Source organism: Xenopus tropicalis, chromosome 9 (genome assembly GCF_000004195.4).
Source record: "Xenopus tropicalis strain Nigerian chromosome 9, UCB_Xtro_10.0, whole genome shotgun sequence".
Lineage (NCBI taxonomy): Eukaryota > Metazoa > Chordata > Amphibia > Anura > Pipidae > Xenopus > Xenopus tropicalis.
The window spans coordinates 61,628,700-61,654,284 of record NC_030685.2 but is presented as its reverse complement, the minus strand read 5'-3'; the positions used below and the strand labels follow the sequence as shown (position 1 = coordinate 61,654,284).

The 25,585-nt window shown below is 40.0% G+C and overlaps 1 long non-coding RNA gene across 1 annotated transcript in view; it reads right to left on the bottom strand.

The window, feature by feature from the left end:
- LOC116407676 overlaps positions 1–15,622 on the bottom strand; it is a 72,840-nt gene extending 57,218 nt beyond the window's left edge. The window contains exons 1-2 of the long non-coding RNA XR_004220492.1: positions 15,387–15,622; positions 9,140–9,179 (exon numbers count right to left, since the gene is read on the bottom strand). This is a non-coding gene — a long non-coding RNA (uncharacterized LOC116407676). The remainder of the gene's footprint in view (positions 1–9,139; positions 9,180–15,386) is intronic.
- Between the last annotated feature and the right edge of the window lie 9,963 nt (positions 15,623–25,585).

Sequence of the window (25,585 nt, the reverse complement as noted above, 5' to 3'; positions counted from 1 at the left end):
AAAGATCTTTAGGAAAACTAGGAAGAACCATGATAAGAAAGATTATGTTATATAGATAATGGCATATGATTGTAAGGGGAAAAAATGCAGTAGATGACTGGGAAGGAATCAATGGGTTTCATTCATACGAGTTTTGGAATGACCTAACCCAACGAGAGAGCAGAAAATGATGCAAAGCTCCTCCACTTTCCCTGGTGCTGCTCTGATTGGAAGATGAGGGTCCTTAGATGGATGTTACAGATGTGAAAGTGAAAACCATACGAATACACATTAGTGAGGAAAGTATTATTGGAGCAAGCTGTGTCAATATTATACTACAAGGCTGGAGGGGGAAAGCTTAGTATATAGAGCTAACTAGCTACAGGACAAAGGGGAGGCACCTTCACTTTAAGTACAGGGAACATGAAGGATAATTATTTAAATTATAAAATTGTAACACAGATTTAGCAAAATTAGGCGAGATAATTATTCTCCATGATTTGATAGAACCTATGAAACAAATGCTATGTTGCTTGTTACTCTTGCTTTATGCAATAAAACTCCTTGGGGAACTGTATCCCCTAGCCAATTTATATTTGGATAGCCAAAAGGCTAAATGCAGATTCAGCAATAGAGGGATAAGGGATTATAATTCCGCAGTTCTCTGTCAGGTGAGGTTGTAATGGCAGATTCCTTTACTTATATTAACAAACAAGCGATTGTAGCATCAAGACACACGCAGTCCTACTGATTTTAGTTTTGATACTGTATAGAGTTGAGCATTGAGACACCAAGGATAAAGGCCACCAATTTTTGTGGGAGCGGGGTGGCTAATAAGTTGACAACTCAGTGGGCACTAGACAATCCAGTTTGACACTGGTAGTAACCCATAGCAACCAATTAGCAGGCAGCATTTATTGATTACTTGCTCGAATGCTGACGTGATTGGTTTTTATGTGGTGCTATTTTTGTTATTTTATTTCATTTATTGACATTTTTATTAACAGTCAAAGTTTAGTACAGATTTACTATCCCATAGCGACCAAGTTATACTTATGAAATTGACACAAGATGCAATATTTTGACTGCAAATCACCATGTTCATGTTTAATCATAATGCAGCTTTCCCATCAGAATTCCAGCATAAAACATGGCAACGTGCCTGCAAAGCCCCAATATGAATGCAAATTGGTGTCTGTTTGGCAAATTACTTGCAAGCTGAGATAGATGCGGTGTCCACAGGTTTAGTGTTAGAATGGTGTCACTTCTGGCCCTTGCCATTAAAGGAAAACAAGAGATTAAATCACTGGGCACCCCCAGTGATTCAAATCAATTACCTGATACCCTGGGCCAGTGTTCCTATTGGCTGAAAACTACACCAACCTGGGGTATTTCTCACCGTGATCATCTTCAGATTTTTCAGTCTTCTTTTTGTTCCAGTCTGTCCAGTGCCTGTGCAGCAGATTAAAAGCTGAACTTATAAATGAAAAACTTTTCTACTCTAGTGTGCCTGCCCCCCAGAAAATAGAGAGAGAGGAGGAAGAAAGATTGTGCCGAAGAAGTTGTTTTAGTAGTTGTGGGCCCCACCAGCACAGACCTGATCCCCGGAACTTCTGATGGCTGATATACGAGCGCTTGGGGGAAGAGGTTGGGCAGGCAGCGGGGGTCCCTCGGGGGTTATGGGTGCCAAATTGGGGGCCCTGCACCCCCCAGTTCAACCCTGTTCTTTAGATATACCCCGAGCCAGTGCAGTTTTCTGCTAACAGGAGCACCAGCCCGGGGTATCAGGTAAATGATTATATTCAGTAGGGGGTACCTAACATTTGGAAACCCTCAGTGACTTTCCTTCTCCTTTAATAACAGCATTAGCATCCAATTCCCTTGGCACGACATTAAGGATGAGTTTTTTCACTCGAGTTGCAGCATTTTTGCCAGTTGTGAACCTGCGCTAGAATTTCACCTTGCATTTTGTTTCAATAGGAAAAAAAATATGTTTTTCCCACAGTCTAAAAAAAGTGTGAGAAAAATCACTTATTGACTGCAATACATTTGGTGAGAGAAAAAAACTCCCATTGACTGCAATTCACTGGTGCGAGAAAAACACAGTTTTGCTAATTTTTGGGCAAGAAAACAAGTCGGAGTACCTACTGACATAATAACTGGCAGTAATTGCAGAGTTCCCTTGTATTAACCAGTGCACTTACATGTAATTTATTAGAACAGGCAGGATGGGCACATTGGCACTGCCCCAAGTCGTTAGAAGCATTTACGGGTCTGTAGATGGCTTCCATGTGTTTTCAGTTTTGTGTCTAATTTAACGTTTAATATATTTTCATTAACACCATGTAAAATTCTGACTGAAATAATGGAAGATCCAATTTCTTAACCAGGTGGCAGTTTTTATTATTGTGGCTTTTTCATAACTATTTGCAATAATCACTCCAGCCTATTCTCTACCTTTAGACTTCTGCCCCTAGCTCTCACACTGCCAAAATGACCACCAGGTTTCCTGTTTCCTTTATTTACATTTCTATTTTAAACAACTTTATTGCTTCACTGTTACCTAGTGGCCAAGCTAATTATGCTTCAACCATTAACATGAACAATTAATGTTTTGCTTTCTTACAACCGTAAAGCTGTACATTTTTGCTAAGGGTTACTAGAGCTTGTACCTAATACTTTATCTTCCCCTATGTATAATAATGGTGTTTTGGCACTGAGAGCTACAAATCAAGCTCCGCAGATCAGGTCTAACCCATCTAGGTGGTGAGTGTAATTAAAATCCATGTGGCACAAGGGCCTCATAATTCTGCACAGTAAAGTATCTATTTTCAGTCAGGAATAATAAAATCTGTTTATTAGAATCCCAGCTTCCTATGTCAGTTCCTTTGACATTCATCTCTTTCAGTTTAATCAGAGGCAGCAGAGTCTTTTCTCACCCACCTCAAAATATACAAATAAAATCCATAAATCTGTGCTCCACCCAATTTAAAAATGAACAAATGCACAGCCTGAGCAGAACCCCATAAACTTGCGACAATCACAGACTGTATTGTTACTGAGTTCCATCATTTTCAGTTTTGCTACGAGCCGCGGTAATTGGGCTAAAGTTCACTCTCCCCGAGAGGCCCATGTTTTATTTGATCACGGTCACTTTGTGGCCTCATGCTAACAAGCGCCCCCCATCTCATTCACTCCAAGACCCTCTTCTCTCAATTCTTTTCATCTTGTGCATCACCACAGGACAGACACACCTCTCTGCTGCCGGAAAGGGTCTGTTTGTGAAATAAAAATTGCCCTTTCAGCCTAAGTCTTATGGTGCCAGGATAATCTATCTGCTATGCTATCCAGCTATTAAAGGTATCAAAAATGTAAGTAGCCTGTATATCAAGCAGAACTGTACTTGTGTCCCAGGCCAGACACCTAAGGCAAGGAAGCAGATCAGAGAAGCGCACAACTGTACTTGCTCCCTGTGATTATGTGCCAATAAAAGGAAACTATAGGTACAGGCTGATTCTGTAGGAAAACATTTTACATTTTCACATAAGGAAATGATTACATTTAGCTATTTAAATAGGCAGCCACACAAAGGTATTTTTGGGCATTTTGCCCTCCACTGGAAGCTCAATTTCTCAGAGAACAAAGCGCTACATGCAGGGCTGTACTTAGGTCTAGGGCTGTCCGAGCCAGAACTCAACTTGGCCCTTTTACTTGGATGGGTCATTCCCCATTCCACCACAGGAGCTGCTCCCCCAAGGCTGCACCCTTAAGGTGGCCATAGATGCACAGATTTAAGCTGGGGATTCTGCCCATTCAGACCAAGCCAACAGTTTGTCTGGCCATGTATACGCCCTTTTTGCTAATTTTATTGATGCTGAGGTTTTATTCCTGACCCTAATACAAAGACCCCAAATCCTTGCATTATATTTGTGCATCTTGGATAACTGCAACAAGATCTATATAATAAAAGAGATAGAAGCTCAATTTGAGCACTTCACCACAGCTGAAAGGATAATTAAACCCTAAAATGAAATGAAAATATGAATATGGAGAGAATTGCATATTTTATTTATTTTATATATAACTTACTGCACCAGCCTAAAGGTTCCGCATCTCTATAGTAGTAATGACCCAGGCATTCAAAGTTGTACACAAGAGCTCCCCATCTTGAACACTGCACATTCTCAGTGTGCTCTGAGCAGCTGTTGAGAGGCTAAGTTTAGGGGTCGGCACAAATTATGAAGCAGAAAATAAGGTTTGCCTGTCATAAAAGCTGATTCTGCAGCTGCCATGTAACTGGAATCTAAAAGAGATACTAATAAGCCTTGAATCATGATATTTATCTTATATTATATATATATATATATATATATATTCACAAAGGATGGCAGACTGCTACATATCATACCTTCTTGGGTGCTCAGTAAAGAGTTCCAATAGATATATATATATATATATATATATACACATACATACATACAGAATATTGTGAGTCAGATCCTAAGCACAGTAATTTAAAGGAGAAATACAGCCTAACTAAAGACGTAGGCTGGAAATATTGTACATTAAGTTTTGTACCAGCCCAAGGCACCCACAGCCCTTTAGCAGGGAAGGTCTGTGCCCCCAGAATGCCCCAGTAGCCCCCCATCTTTTTTTCTGTTGATTCACTGCACATGCTCTGTGCTGCTGTCACTTACCTGAGCTTAGGGACTAACACACAATATATAGTGACATTTATATTCTCTTTATACAGTATAAGGCTGATTAGTAATTAGTACAGATAATTACTATGTGACAGCTCAGAAACCAATGCAAGTAGCATCAGAATGTAATATTTTGCCCTGTAGCATCAACTTATACAACAGACAAACTTCATATTCTGTTTGATAATTTGCGATTAAGCTTAGCTTCTCCACAGCTGCCCAGAGCCCATTAAACATGTGAGTAACACCTCCCAAGATGGGGAGCTCCTGTGACAAGTTTAAAGGCCTGGATCATAGTTGTTATTAAGATGCTAAAATTTGGGCTAGTGCAGTAAGTACAGTATATAAAATATGGTATTAGGGTTTAGTTCTCCTTTAAAGCAGCACAGAGCATGTGCATTGAGCGAACCAGCAAAAAAGGAGATGGAAGCTGCTGGGGGGCACAGATCTTTGCTGCTAAAGGTCTGTGGTTGCTTTGGGCTGGTACAGAAACCCAACACATAACATAATGTACAACATTTCTACCCTACTTCATTGTTAGGCTTTAGTTCTCCTTTAAGGAGAGCTCTTCCCTAAAAGGAAAGAATTTGCTACCAGTTTAGTAAAGTCTCAAGTTTGCATCGTCAATGTTCTGGAATGTAAGATTGTAAAAGTGACAGGAGTACCATTTGTGGCAATGGTATAGGATAATATAAGTCAGAGGTTTCTATTTGTTTTACGTGAAGATGGTTTTATATTTTTTTCCCATTAGCGCTAATTTATTCTATAAGAAGAAGAAGCACAATATGCTTCTGAAATGCTGCTGGGTCTCTATAACAGACCATGCCATCATGGTTTTATATAGAGATAATCAAAAAGTTTGGGCAATTTTTAAAATTTACAAACTATTATCATATAGATTTTCTAATTCATTTGCTGAACCTTTTTCTAAAAACTCAAAAGAAGGACAAGCCAGCATGGTGCTAAATGGAAGTAAGGTATTGCTTGCAGGTTGGGGGAACAGCTGTTTCGCTGCAATAAATGGGCATTTTGCTGCTCAGCCCTACTACAAACAAAATGGCTGTTTCTCACACAAAACAAATGAAACAGATGTTTGGGCTGTAACAGGGCAGTTATTAGGTTGACTGGTCCAGAAAATACACCAGTTATGGTTATAAAAGAAGCAGTACAATTACAACCTTATTGGTAACACTAGGCTGTAATATTCTCCTTAAAGGAACAGTAACACCAAAAAATGAAAGTGTATAAAAGTAACTAAAATATAATGTGCTGCTGCCCTGCACTGGTAAAAGTTGTGTGTTTACTTCAGAAAGGCTACTATAATTTATATAAATAAGCTGCTATGTAGCCATGGAGGCAGCCAAAGGAGAAAAGGCACAGGCACATAGCAGATAACAAATAAAACATTATTGTATTCTACAGAACTTATCTGTTATCTGCTATATAACCTGTGCCTTTTTTCCAGCTTGAATGGCTGCCCCCATGGCTACACAGCAGCTTATTATATAAATTATAGAAGTGTTACTGTAGCAAACACACCAGTTTTACCAGTGCAGGGCAACAGTGCATTATATTTTTTATTACTTGAAAGCTCTTTTATTTTTTGGTGTTACTGTTCCTTTAATGGGTCAAAATACACCACTATTTGGGAGAAAAAGAAGCCAGCCGTTGTTAAAATATATTCTGTCTTTTCTTTAAATTAAAAAAATCCATATTTATCTTATTAATTATAAGATGCTAATGGATTATTGTTTTGTTCATGCCTATACTATCAATAATGAGCTCTGTATAAACAAGACCCTCCCTATCCCCAGTTGTTACCTGTGTATCAGGCATACAGATACAAGGTTCCCTGTCCTACCTTAGACTGTTCGGTAGCCTATACCACACCAGGCTCTAGATACACCTCGACCTCATCACTAAAAGTGACCCATGGGACTGTACTGTTATCCTCTATTTAATAGTTGAATGTGGTCACCTGATCCACCTATACAATATGCAACTGTAACTTCCATAGATGCTGACATCTTAGATGGAGATGCCCCTGGTCCCTGAGCTCCTGTTATGGAAAATTCTTACTATAAACAGGTAAGATTCAGAATGCTGTGAGGTCCCAGCTGACCGATACCTTAAAGAGGGGCATAGGGGCTGGGTGAAGAGGCAGGTACTGTCACTATTGAAAGCTATTTGCTTCACTACAGGAGTGTTACCCAGTGGTGTAACTAGATGTTACTGGGCCGCAGAGCTAATTTGGTTTGGGGTCCCTAAAGTTGACATATTTTACCAAAATTGAAATTGCTCTATAAGTACAGGTATGAGATCCCTTATCCGGAAACCCGTTATCCAGAAAGCTCCAAATTATGGAAAGCCCATCTACCATAGACTCCATTTTAATCAAATAATTCAGAATTTTAAAACTGATTCCCTTTTCTCTGTAATAATAAAACAGTACCTTGTAATCGATCCCAAGAAATAAATAATCCTTATTGGATGCAAAACGCTCCTATTGGGTTTAATTAATGTTTTATTGATTTTTTAGTAGACTTAAGGTATGGAGATCCAAATTACGGAAAGACCCCTTATCCGGAATACCCTTGGTCCCGAGCATTCTGGATAATGGATCCTATACCTGTATATACCCCGGGGGGTGTGGGGGGCTGGCAGCCTGGTGGGCCCCACACACCCTAGTCTGACCCTGGATAAGGTAACTTTATCGAACCAAACATGACTGCTCCCCTCTATTACAACAAGTTATATGCGGATGACTAATACAGAATAACCTACTACTTGCCAGTATGTTTCACTGAACATTTAAAAAAAAAAAAAGAAGCAAGTGCAATGCCTTATTCTAAACAGGGTTCAGCTCATCCCAGATGAATGAAAGAATCCCTAATGACTTCATGTGAAGCCAAGCACATGAGATGTATTTAAATCCTGCAATGTTAGGCCCTTAAGGGCAGGAGTAGGACAGCAAGGATCAAAGGATTGACTGTAGGTGTTAGCTAAATGCACTATGAACTAAAATGTAACTTTTATCTGAAGCGAAATTATGTGGGTGATGATAAATTCTGTTATTAGGCAACTTTGAAATTCAGATGAGAAACAAATCTATTAAGACATTATCATTGTACAGCTAAAATAAACAGGAGTGATGAGTTTAAGCCAGATACCTCCCTTTCCTGCAGCATCTGGTAACTGAGTGTGTAAAGGGGTCTAATGATATAAATCCCCAGCATTCCCAACAGGGCTGTTTGAATAATCATTCAAAAAAATTCAATTTTTTATAGTTTTCAAATTAATTGCCTTCTCTTTCCAGCATTCAAATGGGGGTCACTGACCCCAGCAGCCAAAAAACTGTTGCTCTGTGAGGCTGCAATTTTATTGTTATTGTTACTTTTTATTACTTTATCTTCCTATTCAAGCCCTCTTCTTTTCATATTCCTGTGTCTCTTTCAAACCACTGTCTGGTTGCTAGGTTAAATTGAACCCTAGCAACCAGATAGCTGCTTAAATTCCAAACTGGAGAGCTGATGAACAAAAAGCTAAATGATTAAAAAAATACAAATAATAATAATTGCAAATTCCCTCAGAATATAATATAATAAAAGTGGCAAAGTCTGCACCAGGTCTAGTAACTCATGCACCCAATGGTTTATTGGTTACCAGAGTGAAAGCAAACATCTGATAGAAATTAAAAAAGATAGACATTAGGGAGAAAGGAATTTTTTCTAATGAACTAAGAAATTCCCATGGGGTTGAGTACTTTTATTTATCTCATTTTATTCTTTGATTTTAACAATTTGGGGTTAAATGGGTAGAAAATGTCTTCATGTCTTCTGAATTTTATTTTGATATTAGGTTAATTAGGAGGATATTTTTAGTATAGATACAGATGGGATAAACCATGTACCACATGATCCTCAGCATATTGGGGCAAATATTTTGCGGAAAAAAATATTTACTTACTAATTAGAATTAGTCAAACAAAGTCGAATGTAACAAGAACTATGAAAGCTAACGTGTGATTGGTTTCTATGGGTTTCTGTACTGGTGCAAGTTTGTTGTGTTAGATCTGAGAAGGATTGATGGACAAAATTTTCCACTGAAGTAACTGACCTTTAGGAAAGGGTAGACAGCAAATCGGGCATTTTATGGTAGGTTTTGAGAAACTGTATGGGGAGAATGACTGTCTCTTTATTACACATTGCCCAGTGTATAGGGGCTTTATTGATGATTAATCTAGTGTGGAATAATTGAGTTCACAATGGCCTTTTTGAAAAATCTGAAAGGGAAAACATCCAGCTATTCTTCTCATTCTGCAAGTCCATTAACTGAACTTAGAACAATATCATTCACAATTAACATTTGATCTATAAAAATAAGACAGATGTCAAGGAGACGTAAGTTATATGCTTGATAATGTCTCAAAATCTAGTAAAGGAGAAATACCTAGTTACCTTTGGCAGCTCTGATATCTGCTTTCACTTCCCTCATGATCTGAAAAGCAAGCAAAGTAAGTTAATAGAGGGGCATAGACCCACTGTCAGTCCAATCACTGCTGTCACTGAATCCCCTGCAGGTGAGTGCCAGGTAGAGGTAGAGCACTTGGTGGGAGGAAGAGGGAGCTGACCATGGAGTTGGTGGGCCCAATTACGTTTATATGTGCATAGCAGGCGGCAGTTAGAATAGAATTAAATCAAACTTAGGGCAAATATTGCAGATGTTCCAGTCCAGCCAGGAGATACATTGGTTAGCTCTGCCGACTGTCAGATCTTGACTGACATTAAGCTAAATTCTGCCAAATGTGTAACATCTGGCAAAATTTAAATCATATAAACAGTATGGTTACTGCAAAGCCGGACTTGCTGATGCTTTTAGCCTTTACTGATACCACTTACTAGACTGTCATTTATATCCAAGGAACTGGTCAAAATTCCCTTTGTGACCAGTTACACATAAAGGTATGAACCCTTTATCTGGAAACCTTTTATCCAGAAAGCTCTGAATTACGGGAAGGTCTCCTTCCATAGACTCCATTATAATCAAATAATTCTAATTTTTAAAAATTATTCCCTTTTTGTCTGTAATAATAAAACAGTGCCTTGTACTTGATCCCAACTAAGATATAATTAATCCTTATTGGAGGCAAAACAATACTATTGGGTTTATTTCATGTTTAAATGATTTTATATTAATGATCAAGGCGGAGGGTGAATTTTTTGTTTAGAGAGGCTAAATATGGACCATAAATAGATTGACCTAAAGCTAATGTGAGACTTAGTAGATTCGCTGCTGGTGTAAAAAATTAACCTCCCAACTACCTGTTGCGGTTCCCACTGACTCCCAGGGATACTGCGCAAAAGTGGGGTGGGGGTGCTTTTTTTTACCCTAAAATGCTTAGGATGTAAAAGTATTCATACATGCACTTCTGTTTAAACCACTACCTGGTTGCTCCATCCATTTGTGTTTGTGATCAGCTAGCTTAAAGGGGTAGTTCACTTTTAATTAACTTTTAATATGATGTAGACATTGATATTCTGAGACAATTTGCAACTGGTACTCTTTTATTTCTAATGGTTTTTCAGTTATTTCGTTTTTCGTTCAGCAGCTCTCCATTTGGTATTTCAGCAGCTATCTGGTTGCTAGGGTCTTATTTACCCAAGCAACCAGGTAGTGGTTTAAACGAGAAATGGGAATATGTGTAGTTAAAAGGGCCTGCATGTAAAAATAAGTAATAAAAAGTTACAATAATAATAAAATTGTAGCCTTGCAGAGCAATAGTTTTTGGCTGCCGGGGTTAGTTACCCCCATTTGAAAGCTGGAAAGAGGCAGAAGAGAAAGGCAAATTATTTAAGAACTATAAAAAAATTAATTAGGAAGACCAATTGCAAAGTTGTAGGCTCCACTGTAACTAGAAATGAACAAAACAATGACAAAGCCTTTAGAACTGTACAGTACCTGTGTATAGTACCTGTGTATAGTACCTGTGTATAGTACCTGTGTATAGTACCTGTGTATAGTGCCTGTGTATAGTGCCTGTGTATAGTACCTGTGTATAGTACCTGTGTATAGTACCTGTGTATAGTACCTGTGTATAATACCTGTGTATAGTGCCTGTGTATAGTACCCGTGTATAGTACCTGTATATTGTACCTGTGTATAGTGCCTGTGTATAGTGCCTGTATATTGTACCCATGTACAGTGCTTGTGTATAGTGCCTTTGTATTGCGCCTGTGTATAGTTTCCTGTGTATAGTATGTGTGTATAGTACCTGTGTATAGTTTCCTGTGTTTAGTGCCTGTGTATAGCACCTGCGTATAGTATCCTGTGTATAGTACCTGTGTATAGTACCCATACCTCCCAACATTTGAAAAATAAAAAGAGGTGTAAGGGTTAATCTCTTTAACTCTGTCTGTGCTTCTCTGCACTGTATCTAAGCAGTAGATGCGCTGATCAGGGAACTGGTACAAACAATACAACCAGTATGTGTATTGCAAACAAGTTCATCTTTATTTTGTTTTGTTATTACTTATATAGTAGATAGAAAAACACATCCCATTATGCTTACGTATCATGGGTGGGTACATTGCAATTATTAGTAGAAAAATACAGAAATTATTTAAGTAGCTACTGAAGCTTTATTATGATCTCTTAGCCTTGAAAATTAGCTTCAGCATTTAGTAATTTAACCCCTATCAAGAGGGACAAAAAGATTTAGCGCGCATAGCGTGGCAAATTTTTTTGACCACGCCCACTTTTGTGGCCACACCCTAATTGTCACACCTCATTTTTTTCACAAAATACTCCTTTTATATAGTTCAAATGGTGGGATCAGATGCAAAATGTGCTATACCCTAATACTGTACTACCTAAGGAATATATATATAACAATATAGCAACTCCTACATATAAAATACAAATATAGAGAGAAGGCAGTCAGTTATAAGTGAGTTATAACTATGTACCAGTTTTACCCCCCCACAGTGCCCCCAATGGCCCAATAGACAGTACCCCCCATACACAGTGCCCCCAATTTCCCCCATACACAGTACCCCCATAGAAAGTGCCCCCAATTGCCCCCATAGACAGTACCCCCCATAGAAAATGCCCCCAATTGCCCCTGTTGACAGTACCCCACATACACAGTGCCCCCATAGACAGAGCCCCCAATTGCCCCCATTGACAGTAGCCCCCATACACAGTGCCCCCATAGACAGAGCCCCCAATTGCCCCTGTTGACAGTAGCCCCCATACACAGTGCCCCTATAGACAGAGCCCCCAATTGCCCCCGTTGGCAGTACCCCCCATACACAGTGCCCCCATACACAGAGCCCCAATTTCCCCCGTTGACAGTACCCCCATACACAGTGCCCCATAGACTGAGCCCCCAATTGCCCCCATTGACAGTACCCCCCATACACAGCACCTGCGTATACTATCCTGTGTATAGTACCTTTGTATGGTACCTGTTTATAGCACCTGTGTATAGCGCCTGTGTATAGTACCCTGTGTATAGTACCTGTGTATAGTATCCTGTGTATAATATCTGTGTATAGTTTCCTGTGTATAGCACCTGTGTATCGTGCCTGTGTATAGTACCTGTGTATAGTATCCTGTGTATAATATCTGTGTATAGTTTCCTGTGTATAGCACCTGTGTATCGTGCCTGTGTATAGCACCTGGGTATAGTACCCTGTGTATAGTGCCTGTGTATAGTGCCTGGGTATAGTACCTGTGTATAGTACCTGGGTATAGTACCCTGTGTATAGTGCCTGTGTATAGCACCTGGGTATAGTACCCTGTGTATAGTGCCTGTGTATAGTACCTGTGTATAGTGCCTGTGTATAGTACCTGTGGGAGTAGGAGGAAATCTGCAGCAAAAGTTCAGAGTTGGTGAGGTTCTCAGGTAAAGGTTACAGCTGCAGATTCTTCTTTTCAGTCTTCATTTCTGCACTGCCTTCAGTTTGCAATATCTCCTGAGCCCTGTCTGCATCTGTGACTTGATTGGTCAATTTTACTGTCTGTCAAGAAAGTTATGCTCTGATTGGAGAATACACAAGAAGAACAATCCAATCAGATCAAGGCTGATTACAGCAGAACCAGAGCTTGCAGGAACCCAAGAAGATTTCCTCATTTTAAGGAAACTGAGTGAGGTTTTTTTAAGGTGCCAAGCAGGTTTGGGGAGGCTTAGCCTTATTGCAAATCCGCCTATGATTAATGACTTTAGTAGACTTAATGCATGCTGATCCAGACTGCAGAAATTCCCCTTATCTGGAAAACTCCAGGTCCCGAGCATCTGGATAACAGGTCCCATACCTGTATTAGGCTCTGTCTCCTTCTTTGCACAGTTATAACTGTAAAGGCTCTGGCACACGGGGGAGATTAGTCGCCCCCGATTAACTCCCTGTTCGCGGGCGACTAATCTCCCCGAGTTGCCTACCCCTGCCATCCCACCGGCGAACATGTAAGTCGCCGGCGGGATGGCAGACGCGGCGGGGCAATTTCAGGGTATCGCCGAAAAAGACTCGCGAGTCTTTTTCGGCGATTTGCGCGAAATCGCGCCGCCGCGTCTGCCATCCCGCCGGCGACTTACATGTTCGCCGGTGGGATGGCAGGGGTAGGCAACTCGGGGAGATTAGTCGCCCGCGAACAGGGAGTTTTATCGCGGGCGACTAATCTCCCCCGTGTGCCAGAGCCCTAAGGGCATTGATACACAGGAGATTAGTCGTCCCGCAGTCACACAAAGTTGTCTTGAGAGGAAACTTCGGGCGACTGTGGGACATTGCAGCGACGTGTATGCCATCCCACCGCCGATTTACACTCTAGGCGGTAGGACGGCACTGCGGGGAGATTATTCGCCTGCGACAACAAAGATTTCTTGTGTGGCAACTACTCTCCCTGTGTACCATTGCCCTAAAAGTGCCCATACATGTGCAGATAAAAGCTGCTGATGGTCAGAGTCAGCGCCATTGTCCTAAAGGGAATGCTACTTATTCCATAATATTTTTAATATTATGGGCATTATTTACAATAGTCTCAGGTTAATCTAGAGTTATTTACATATCTACAAAAGCATTTGTGCCTCTGAAGGTGGCTATACATGGGCCAATAAAGTCTGCTGACGGTCGGAGTAGGCAGCTTATTGGCCAATGTATGGGGCCCCCAGACAGACCTCTCTGATCAATATCTGCCCAAAAATTGGTCAAATTCGGGGCAAGGAGCACATTGCCACATTTATGCAGTCCTCTCCCCAATGGCCTGTATCTCGTCAATGTAATCCAGTCGCTCAGCCCTCTGATTAATCAGGGCATATTGGGGCAAGATTTGGTCATTTGGTGGATCTTTTAGTGTATGGCCGGCTTAACAGATCTCACCCTAATTCTCTTCAGGATAGCAGGAAATATATGAGTAAACAAGCACTCCAAACCTTACCCTAACTTGCCTCAGATTGCCCCCTATCCACTGGTTTGTGCAACCTTAGAAAAGCACAATGTGGGTAACCCAGTTTTTACTGCCGCCCTGAATGAAATAATAAGTACAGCATGTGGCACCAGTTGTGGGGGGAAATGGGTTTTTCACGGTGGCTCTGTGGGGACCAATCACCAAAAAACAATTCTTCAGTTCAGAATTTAGAAGCATTGCATGTATCTTATTAAAGGACAATAAAACACTTCTCACATCTTAATTAGGACACCAAGCAGGATTCAGCAGATGCACAAGAGGGTTAAACAGCCCCTGCAGAGAATAGTACTTAGCTAAATTCTTGCCATTACAAGTCCATCAGTCAATTACTTCCCAGACTGACTCATTCTTGTGTCCTACTCAGAGCTTGTCTTATGGGCAAGACACTAATAAATCCTCCTCTTTATATTAGCTTAGTGATCCCCAGCCAGTGGTCATCCAGCTTGCTGAACTATAGCACTCAGCTCCTGGATACTGGGAAATTTAGTTCAGTTGACACTAGTAAAACCCTGTGATCAACATCATTGTATTAGTCCACAAGGAGAATATTTCCCAATAAAAGAGCAATAATGCTCTATAGGCTGTGTATTTGCTGCATGATGTCAAATCATTTTCACTTGAGATTCATTAGAAAAGCTTGGATAAATAAAATATGGCGCGTGATAAAGACTGTTACTAACTAAACGCCATCTAGGAACAGAAGGAAATAAATGATTGCCTCTTATTCACACAATTAGCCGAGAGCATACCGGCCAGACATTGGTAAATTTGTCAAGCTACAAAAAGCAAATTTTATCTGAAGGATCCCGTATGGGAAATTGTCCTGCCCTTTGACCCTTGTTTCTTTGAAGTTTGATTTAAGTCCCAACATTTTGTACTGGTGAAGGAAATAAGTAAAGAAAGCAGTGTGTGTGGGGCACACAGGGTGGACTTTGCTATTAGCTAATGCCTTGAGTTCTTTCAGAATGAGCTGGCACACTGGGATCAGCCCAGGGTCACACACCATAATCCTTTTTGTCATGTAAAGAAGGCTCTATTCACACAAACCATCTACTTTCCCCCTCCGAAAAACATTCTTGTGCTAGAGAAACAGGGATGCAGCCTTCAAAAAGTATTATTTGCTTTTCACTTTATTTCTCTCACATTCCCGTGTAGATGGGGCAGTGCTGTCATACTGTACAGACATCACAAAGGGAAAGAAAACATCTCGCTCAGTCGGACATGCCCAGGCACAGATCTCACCTTGTCTTTCAAACGCGTTTTGTCTGCACGTGGGCCTCTCCCTCCAGGTCTAATGCGAGTGTAGAAAGTTTACACTTCTGCAGTCAGCTTTGTACATCACAAGCACCTGGAATAAGCCCCTCAGGGCTCTCATCACATCAGGGTCAACGTAATCTGGAACTCCGCCCCAGAAAATCTAATTCTTGTGTAGATTTCGAGATAGAGGTGCGCATGATGTCACATTTGTCATCAGTAATTCCGAGAAAAATACCCTGGGAAATTTCCTGGAATGATCCAAATATTAAAGATTTGACTGCTTGTTGTGTTTTGTTTTAATGCTTAGTGACTTAATATAATGTTTTAATTATTGAAGGTACCACCCCCCCCCCAGTGATCACTTACCTGATACCCCAGGCAGGTGCTTTTGTTAGGAGAAAACTGCAGCTTTTCATTTCTAAGTTTGGTTTTGACTCTACTGCGCAGACAGTACCGACAGATCGGAACAAAAAGAAGATGGAAGAATCTGAAGATGATGGCAGATCCAAATAAAAAATAATGAATTGTCAAAAAAGGAATTGTCCTATAAGTCTATGGCCTGGGTTACAAATATTTATGTTAGCTTATTTAAGTTTTTTGACTACCAGGTCATCAATGTGATCGTTCTTAAGTTAGTTAGGAATGTCAAAATTGAATGACAGTAGGCTTATGCCACACATGGTGGATTTTCAGCTTTTGGATAAAAAAAAGGCAGAGAATCCACCCCTACGCTTGAATCAGCACTTTTCTGTGTCTGCGCCTGGAGCCACTGTGTTGGGCCAGGCACAGGCAGATGAAGCGGATATCGACACCGTAATGCAAACTCACTCAGTTTGGAGTCAAAAAATGCTCCATGTGCCTGCACCCGGGCCAGCACATTCACAGAAGAATGAGAGTCTTCCACGGGTGGCATAAGGCTACAAACTTGAAGTTAAGGTGGCCATAGACAAGCTAATTAAGGCTACCGGCTCTGAGTCTAAAGTGGTAGGTGGACTGGACTTCCTCATGACCTGTCGAACCAATATCTGCAAATAGCAATCAGTAAGGTTAGAAAATCTCATTGGGCAAGGGCCACATCAGTGAGTTGATATGGTCTTCTCCTGATATAGCTTTATAATCCCATGTATTAGGATACAGTATGTTATGGCCCAATCAGCTGCCCTACCTTGTTTGCTGCCTGCTTGTTAGGCAAGGTCATTATGGTCATATCACCAGCTTAACAGAGCCCAGTTCATTGAATGCCACATGAATTGTACTTGGGGGCACAAAGATTTATACAGTTTTTTTTATATGAACTAATTTTATTTAAAAAAAAGAGTTTATAACAGTTTTATCTTCAATTAACATAATTTTTAAATGGCAGTATTTGTAATTCAGATTGTAGTTTAGAAAGGGTAACTCTAGTGCAGATCGATATAAAGTCCCACATTAAACAGGCGATATGGAACTGTTTGTTCAGGCACAATCATTCCCTCTCTAATCTAAGTGTTGTTTCCTGAGGCACAAGACGATTAGGCAATTTCCAAAGGCCATAAGAAGGTGGATCAAAAGTCAGACAGACCTGTGACTTAACTGCTAAATCATCCTTTATAAACATATATATCTGCAAACCAAACAGTTCAGCAACTTCAATGCAGTGAATCTGATGGGTGTAGAAATAGGGGATACAACATAGGAAATAAATCTTTTAAAATAAGATATGTTTCCAAATAAAAATAACATGATCCAAACACTCCAAGTTTCTATTCAGAGTTAGAAACTTGCCCCTAGCCCCATGCATGGCCTTGCCAGGGGGAAGCAGTATTTGTACACATAATATAATAAAAATATGTGAGTTACCATGGTGCATTTTAAGAATGACAGTGGGAGAGAGGCATGCAGACATGTCCTTACCTGGGCAGTATGCCTGTAGAAAGGCATGACGATATGCCTACATGCTAATAGCTGCAAGGGCTGTATGCATGAGAAGGAATTTCCATTCAGCAGTGAAAAAACTTAAAGTATTTCAAAATGATCCCAAGTCTCCTATCCATGGCTCATATTGATCATATTGGTTTTCATATCTCAAAGCTGCCGTAACAATAATGAACTTCAACAGATTCTTAATAAACAGGGTGGAAAAACTCCTGTTGTAAGAAAATGTGGATGCCAGGAAAAGATCTCAACTTTTCACAATACAACTTAAAATTGGAAAAAAACACATTCTCTGGATATTTTATAACTGTGCAAATGAGCAGAAACCATTACATTTCTGCCTCTGTGAAACATTCTGCCCTACTGTGTCAAGGTGGCCATACATGGGCAGATTTAGGCTGCCGATTCCTGTCCTTCAGAAAAATTTGCTTATCTGCCCATGTATGGGGCCCTCTGACAGGTCTCACCGGGGGCTGACCAAGGGTTGCAGGGTGCCCCTGGGGAGAACCTCGGAGAACCTCCCCACCTCCCTCGCGTGTGTGGGTGCGCAATGCCGTCACAGGGAAGAGGGGGCACTGCCCCCGCCATGCAGATGTCATTCAGGCATGCTTAATTTTTCTGACGGATCAAGGACCACATTGGCTCGTTACTGCGGCCCTCCTTCCAACTTTTCATATCCCCTCATTGTAATGCATTAGCATGATATCGCCCACTCAAGTGGGCATATCGGGGGAAAGATTTGCTCATTGGCAACCATGTAAGGCCACCTTTACTGTAATATCTGCTTCTAGCAAAAAACAATTATTTACCAGTATGGGAAGTTTTTATGTTGAGGGGAAGGATGGTAATTGATAGATGTTTATTTTTTCATTATTTGCAGCATTTTCATTATTTAGCTTTTTGTTCAGCAGCTTTCCAGTTTGGTATTTTACCAGCTATCTGGTTGTCAGGGTCCAATTTAACCTAGCAACCAGGCAGTGGTTTAAAATGAGGGAAGAATATGAAAAGAAGTTAAATAATAGAAAGTAATAATGACAATATTGTCGAAATTGTAACCTCACAGGTCAGTAGTTTTTGGGTGCTGGGGTAAATGATCCCCATTTAAAAGCTGGAAAGGGTCAGAAGAAGAAGGCAAATATTTTTTAAAAAAATATTAAAAACATTAAAAATGAAGACCAATTGAAAAGTGGCTAGGCATATGCCATTTTTCAATATACTAAAATTAAGGTGAACCACTCCTTGATTGGCCAAGCTCCCTTTAAAGGATGGATCCACTTTGGACTGTGTTTCTACAGTGAATAGTTCCCTGGAAAGATAGGGCCTCCCTTAAAAACTGACATAATTAACCCATTTGCTCAGCTGCTACTTGTGACAAATGGGAGGATTAACATAATGAAGGGTGGGTTAATCCTCCCAAATCGTATGCCTTTTCACTTGTCACAATTTGCAGCTAAAAAATGGTTTAATGACCCTAGCTTTCCTAATGTGTTCACTTACATATCCTTCAGTCTTGTTAATGAAGACTTTTTGGTTCCCACTAGAGTTTAAAGGGAAACCCTAAGTTCTGAACCAAAATTTGTTAAAGAGCCCCACACAACACAGAAACCCCCAATATATCTATCTGTAATCTGTTACTTTAAAAAGTATAATATAATAAATACCACTTTTATATGCTGAAATCCTGCTGCAAAACAGTTCTACTCTTTCTGCAGCATTTGAAATCCTGGCAGGGGAAGAGGGACTAAAACAGATGTTACAAATACTACATAACCAACAATGCATTGCACTGGGATGCTCCTTTCCTTATTGACATCACCTGTGCAGGGGATTGTGGGATTGGAGGGATGCAGGCTGAGGAAGGTCAATTACTGATGTATATTGCAAATTGAAATTATATTTACTTTTCAAAAAACTTAAGTTGTGTTTGGGTGGAGTTCCCCTTTAAATCTGTAACTTATGGCAGATTAAGCTGCCGATTCTTCTGACCAATTCAGCAGCTTATCTGCCCATGTATGGGTGCAATCCCCATGTAGAGTGCACCCCCAAATATAATGCACACATAGGGGCACATTTACCAATCCACGAATCCGAATCACGAATGGGAAAAATCGGATTGGAAACGAAAATTTCTGAAGATCGCAAATATCACGAAAAAATCGTTTTAGTCACGTAAATATCGTATTGGCGATCCGAAAGTCACGAAATTTTCATACCGAACAATTGTAAACAGTGGTAAAACCTTTCCGATTTTTTCATGCAAGCGTCCGAAAAAGTCGTGCGGCGTACGAAAAAGTAGTGTGGCGTACGAAAAAGTCGTCCGGATGGCCGAAAAAATCGACGAAAATATGCTCGGAGCGTTCGCGTGAACGCTCAAGCATTCGTGCCTTTGTAAATGTGCCCCTTAGTGGGAGATTTATCAATTTTTGAGTCTTTTATCACTAAAATGTGCACAATTTGAATTATAGTTCCAAAACTTGAATGTCTGGTATTTATTAAGTGCAAAATACCAAAATACTTGAATGTAGAACTTCACCATCAAAACGCTTGGGATTTTATATAGAAGTCAATGGGAGTTGTCCTAGGCAAAATCAGGCCATATTTTCAAATCGAAATATTCAAGTTTTTTTAGTTTTATTCAAGTTTGGAAACTTGAAAATTCAAGGTATTCTAGGTACGAGTTTACCATGTTAATAAGAATGCTTATTCGAGTTTTTTTTTTAAATACGAGTTTATTCTTAGGTTATATCTCTACCAGTGCTCTACAGAGAATGAACTGCAATGTTTGCACCTGAATCTTAATCTCACCACATCCCACCATGAGTCATGTGTACATATGAATGTTAGATCACTATTCAACAAAAGGGGTTTGAGATTTTGAAGCTCATTCTGTTGAATTTGGCAACCTTGTCATTACTGAATAAACTTTAGAATCATTTATCATCTATTATGTCTCAGATCCTTGGCATTCTGCTCCAATATTTTGCACAACGGTACATGAAAAGTTTCATTTGGCATACACAATTTAAAAAAAAAAAAACCCTAAATAACTCAGCTTCTCCGACGCCTGGGGTGGTATTAAAGAAAATACTTGCATAAAATATTTCCCCGGGCATCGCAGATCATCTCTTGTTTTCCTTTGAGATTTCCATCTAATAAGGGAAGAACATTTGCTGCACTTTAAGACCTTTTAGTGCTTAATTGGAACATATCTATATTACATTATGTATGAATCCCACTTATTGTACAGCGCTGCGGAATATGTTGGTGCTTTATAAATAATTGTTAATAATAATACATTACATAACTTTTCTATTTGCATTATTTCTGAGCGGGAGTCAGGGGCGTTCAGGAGGCACAAGGTTATGGGTTCTAATTTAACTGGGTGTCCTACATACCTTATGCTTAGTGGGTCCCTTAGGGTACTTTGTAGCAGCTACTTGTCACAGCTACTAAATGCCAGAAAATACCCTGCCATAAACAATAAAGAAAACTGCCTCTGCTAAAGCACATGTACAGACAGTTATCAGTAAATGATCAGCATTGTCTATTTCTGTAGCTGTGACAAGTAGCTGCTACTAGTACAGGTATGGGATCCCTTATCTGGAAACCCATTATCCAGAAAGCTCTGAATTATAGAAAGCCATTCTCCCTTAGACTCCATTTTAATCAAATAATTCAAATTGATTTCCTTTTTCTCTGTAATAATTAAACAGTAGTTTGTATTTGATTAATTTGATTATTGGGGGCAAAACAATCCTATTGGATTTATTTAATGTTTTATTGATTTTTTTTGTAAACTTAAGGTATGAGGATCCAAATTACAGAAAGACCCCTTATCCGGAATACCCTTGGTCCCGAGCATTCAGTATAACAGGTCCTATACCTGTAGTTCCATGTGTCTTCACCCTTAAGCTATAAATCACCTACAGGGCATATCACATCTTCGTATCTAACTTCCTACATAAGACTTTTTCTGATTTCTCACTTTATTAGACTCTTGCTGCCTACCCCTAGTTCCAGGCCCGCTGATGAACCTCAATAAGGGAAAAAGCATTTTGTAGTTTGGATCAGATCAGCAAATGCCCTGTGATTAAGCTGTAGCTTATATGGTACTTCATAGGTGCCTTACACATGAGGCACAATAAGGTACTGAAAAGAACTATAAAATGGACAAACAAAAAGCCTAATTAGCCTTAATGAAACAAATGGTTTAGGCTGCCATAGCCATGCTGTGTTTCTGCAAATACAAAAGTATAGAGTATGGTTCAGAGCTTAACCAGCGCCGGATTTCAATTCCGGGCGCCCCTAGGCCGCCCCCTATTCCCCCCTGAGCATGCGCGAACAAACCACCTCCCCCCGCCCCGCGCTAACGCAAGCGCGCATGCGCGGACATTTAAACTCCCATAAGGAGCACTGGGGAGAAGTCCCCAGTGCTCCGTATGGGAGCAAAATGTCAGAATTTTTGTGCGGCGGGGCGGCATGCCACCCCTAAGTTTCTGCCGCCCTAGGCCCGGGCCTTTGTGGCCTCGCCACAAATCCGGGCCTGAGCTTAACCACTTATTCCACTTCTCAAAGTGCTCATTTTGAGCAAAGTCCTGGATATGTACAACTACTATCTAAAACTGGAAAACAGATGCTCACACAATAAGAGGGCTTTGGTGTTTGTGGTGGTCGCGCATGAAACAGATCAAAGATGCCTACAATGAAAGAGAAGAATGAAATGGCCAAGGCACATTCATTTAGCTCCTACCAGTAGAGGTTTACATAATGACAAGGATCACCCTTAGTTACTTCTCTTAGGGTGAAGACAAATGGAGCTACTAGTAGCAGCTACTTGTCACGACTACTAAACACCAGAAAATGCCCTGCTATAGACAATACTGTGAATTGCCTCTGATAAAACACACGTAAAGACAATTATCAGTATATAATCAGCATTGTCTATTTTAGTAGTCATGATAAGTAGCTTCTACTAGTAGCTCTGTATATGTTCACCCTTAAGGGGCAATAGGAAGTAGGTAACACACAATAACTTATTGATGATGGTGGATCAGTGGTTAGCAGTTGAGCCTTGGAGCCCTGGGCTCCTCAGTTTAATGCCAGCTTGGCACTATCTGCAAAACGTTTTTTATGTTTTCCTGTATCTGTGTGGGTATTGTGCATGAATGTGATAGGGACCTAAGCCTGTAATCTCTGTAAATGTGTCAGCGCTATAAATAACAGATAATAAAAGAATAAAAGCAATAAAATTAATCTTAATGCAAATAACATTGATTCATGGGTTAGTTTCATTGCCAATATACTGTATATATAAACCTCTTCTATAGACATAAAAATAAGCACCTTATTTCCCAACAAAATATTTTAACAAGAAATAAAAATAACTTATTTTATTAATCTTAGTCTGGAACGGGGACCTATTATGCAGAATGCTTGGGACCTGGTTTTTTTTGGATAAGGGATCTTCCCGTAATTTGGATCTGAATAATTTAAGTCTACAAAAAAATAATTTAAACATTAAATCCAATAGGATACAATGCACTGTTTTATTTTTACAGAAAAAAGGGATATTATTTTTAAAAATTAGAATTATTTGATTAAAATGGGGTCAATGTGAGATGGCCTTCCTGTAATTCGGAGCTTTCTGGATAGCAGGTTTCCAGATAATGGATCCCATACCTGTATTAATTTTAATCGTAATGACGATACAGGCTGCTTAGAATGATACAGCTGCTATGTTCTGTATGTCATTATTTCTTTACTGTTAAACTGTTACTGTTTAAAATGCATTGTAAATTGAGGTCACTGAATTCATGCAGGCTGACAACTCAGTTCCTCTCTTTACTCAGAGTAATATGGAGGGTACTAAGGTTTGCCCTGCCTTGGTTACTAGGCTTTTTGTAGGGATTATCACAATACATAAAGGCTGTGGGATGAGATTAGAAAGGTTGTGACAGGGAGGGAAGAACAATAGAGGTCCTGTGCAGAGAATTTTCCAGCAAACACAGTAAGGCCTGTGGCTCACAGGGCATGTTTTCGGATAGAGTGCCCTATTTATGCTATTGCTAAATGGCCAGATACCTATTGGCCAGATTTAAAAGTTCCATGAGGCAAGGACCTCATTGACACATTGACTTTGGTTTGCTATAATCTTATTGTTGTCCCCAAAGCAAACAATCAGATCAGTCCAATAAATCAAGGGCAAGGGTGGGAAAATTGGGAAAAAGACTACTATTAACTTAAGAGTGAAGTAGGAATGCCATTTTTCTTTTATTTCAGGGGGTTCATGAACATGCACTAGTGCTGCAACCATAAGAATAACCTAGAGTATTGGTGGTGTAACTTCTAAATGGGCAGGGGATGCCACAGCACCAGGGGGTTGCAAGGGTGTCTAATTCCTTTGTAGAACATTCCTTGGAACTCACCAGGTTTCACTATTGTTATGTAGTTACATGTGCCAATGTTTACCTGAGGCTAGTAGTAACCCATAACAAGTAATCAGCAGTTTGTTTTAACTGGTCTAACACACTAATGAAAACAAACATGGCTGTTTGCAATGAGTTAACATAAACCCTTGTCTCCAGGGGCAGTTCTTTGAAAGTGTGAGGTCTTTGCCCCCTACGACCTGGACTCTGTCCTAAAGGTGGCAATACACACAACAATTAAGATCTTTTCCACGGCCATTGGTCGTATGAAAGATTGTTCGTCCACTTTACTAACGTTAAGGCTGATGTCCCACGGAGCAGTTGAGTCGGCCATGATAGATCTCGCAATGGGCTTTCCACAGGCGGTGGAAAGCCTTTTCAGAGTGGTTTGTCACACACGATAGCAGAGATCTATTGGGGAAGATTTAACCACTCCGTGGCTCTTGCCGTAAGAGCCAAATTGTCAGATATGCAGGAAAAAACAAAGGAATTTTTTACCCCATCTGATGATTCAGCTTTAACGTTATGATGTTTGGGCACCTTCAAAGGCACCTGATCAAAACTTTAAGTCCTGTCCAATCAACAAGGCGACTGTTATCCAAGGCTTATCGGTCACCTTGTCTCCTACCCATCAGTGCATGTATGGCCACCTTAACTCTGCTCAAGAGCAATCAGCTCTGCAATGACTTGTCCCAATCTACCCATATCCATACATACTTTGGCCAAATTGAAGCCCAAATCAAATTATTTATACTCTCTTCCTGCAGTTACTTTCCCTTGGGCCTAAGCACCAGTGTGACTAGGTATGGTGATGAATGGTAATTAATTTACTTCAGAGAGGCAATTAACAGGATCGAGAAAAAGACAAAAAAATGGCAGTGCCAAGTCTTCTGTGCTCTGGAGTACAATGCTGGCAAAGGACTATAGAAACCTAAATAAAAGTCCCTTACATGCAATATGGCTTGTGTCCAAGTTTTGCAATATTATCCACTCATTCTAACAACTTGTTCTGGTACATTGCATTACAGCTTGAGATCCACTGCATTTACCCATAGTCTTTCTGTGCAAAAAATAGCTACTGATAATTCACTCTCCCCTTTATAAAACATTGAGTGTTTGTACATATATTGCAATAGTTTAAGATGAACAACTGCAACAAATTTTTGCCTTGCCTGACTAATCCTGCAGTCACTTTTTCTCTATATTTATCATGATGGCTGTTGGAGCTCAGTGCTGTTGCTGAGCTGAATACTGACACCCATAGAAAACTAATATTTAACCGCTCAAAGAAGTAGGATACATTCCGACAAATTAACACATTTATGCTTTTTGGTAATTGTTTCTGTTTATTAAAGGAAATTGATTGATTTGTATCTCAAATAAATCTGCCACTTTGTTTTACCTGCGATTCACCAAGGTCTCTTTAAATCGGACACCACAAGGGATCACCTGCCATAAAGCAAACTGGGACTGCTGTTGATTGGCAAAAACTAAAAACAGTCATAACAGTGAAACATGAATTGCTTTTAGCTTGATTCAAATGAATCACAATTGATAAACTAGTACAAAAACACAGCTGAAATTTTGTCATTTTCTGGCAAATATTTTAGGAGTCACCTTTCAGGGCTAGACAGAAGGCAAGGGGTTAACTTTTTTTTTTTTTCTAAAAATGTACAGGTTTGTTTGGTCTCGCCCTGTGGGGCCTGTCCTGTAACTGATTAATTAAGTGATACGCTTAGCTTCATTTCTGCATTCCCATCATGAAACGGTTTATAAAAATGTAACGTTACAAACCATTCTCACTGCTGATTTATCCTTTGATGCCCTTTTATATCGCACTAATGG